Below are 815 nucleotides of genomic sequence, written 5' to 3'. Positions count from 1 at the left end.
TATTACTGCCACTACGACTTCTACTTTTAAATCTATTATTACTACTGTTACTCTTACTATCATTGGTACAACTACTACTATTACCACTACTACTACTAATGCTAATCCTCCTACTACTACTACTTCTACTACTAATTTTACTACAAAAACTATTCCTACTTCTTCTAGTACTATTATTGCTACTACTCCTGCTACTATTTATGTTACCACTAATACTCCTACCCCAACTACTACTACACTTTTACTAATTCTGCTGCTACAACTACTATTACTACTACTACTTTTACTATAACAACTATAACTAATATTACCACTACGACTGCTTCTAATACTACTTTTGCTACTACTTTTGTTACTACTACTACTACTATCACTACTACAACTACTTCTTCTACTTCTAGTGCTACTATTGGTACTATTATTACTACAATTAGTAGTTTTACTACAATTTCAGCTGCTACTAATACTCTTACTACTACTTCTACTTCCATTACCACTACCATTCCTGCTATTACAGCTACTATTACTATCACTACTACTTTTGCAGCAATAACTACTACTACGTCTACTTCTACGACTACTATTATTACAGTTGCTGCTGCTGCTTCTATTACTACTACTTTTGCAACAATAACTACTACTACTTGTACTTCTACAACTAGTACTACTGTTGCTTCTACTACTACAATTACCATTACTACTACTACTTTACTCCTATTACTACTACTACTTTTACTCCTATTATTACTACTACTGCTAACAACTATACTACTATTACCCACCAACCCTGAAAAAAAAAAAAAATCATCCAATAT

This window comes from Penaeus chinensis, chromosome 1 (genome assembly GCF_019202785.1).
Source record: "Penaeus chinensis breed Huanghai No. 1 chromosome 1, ASM1920278v2, whole genome shotgun sequence".
NCBI classification, from domain to species: domain Eukaryota; kingdom Metazoa; phylum Arthropoda; class Malacostraca; order Decapoda; family Penaeidae; genus Penaeus; species Penaeus chinensis.
The sequence above is the reverse complement of the archived record's forward strand: the minus strand, read 5'-3'. Positions refer to the sequence as shown.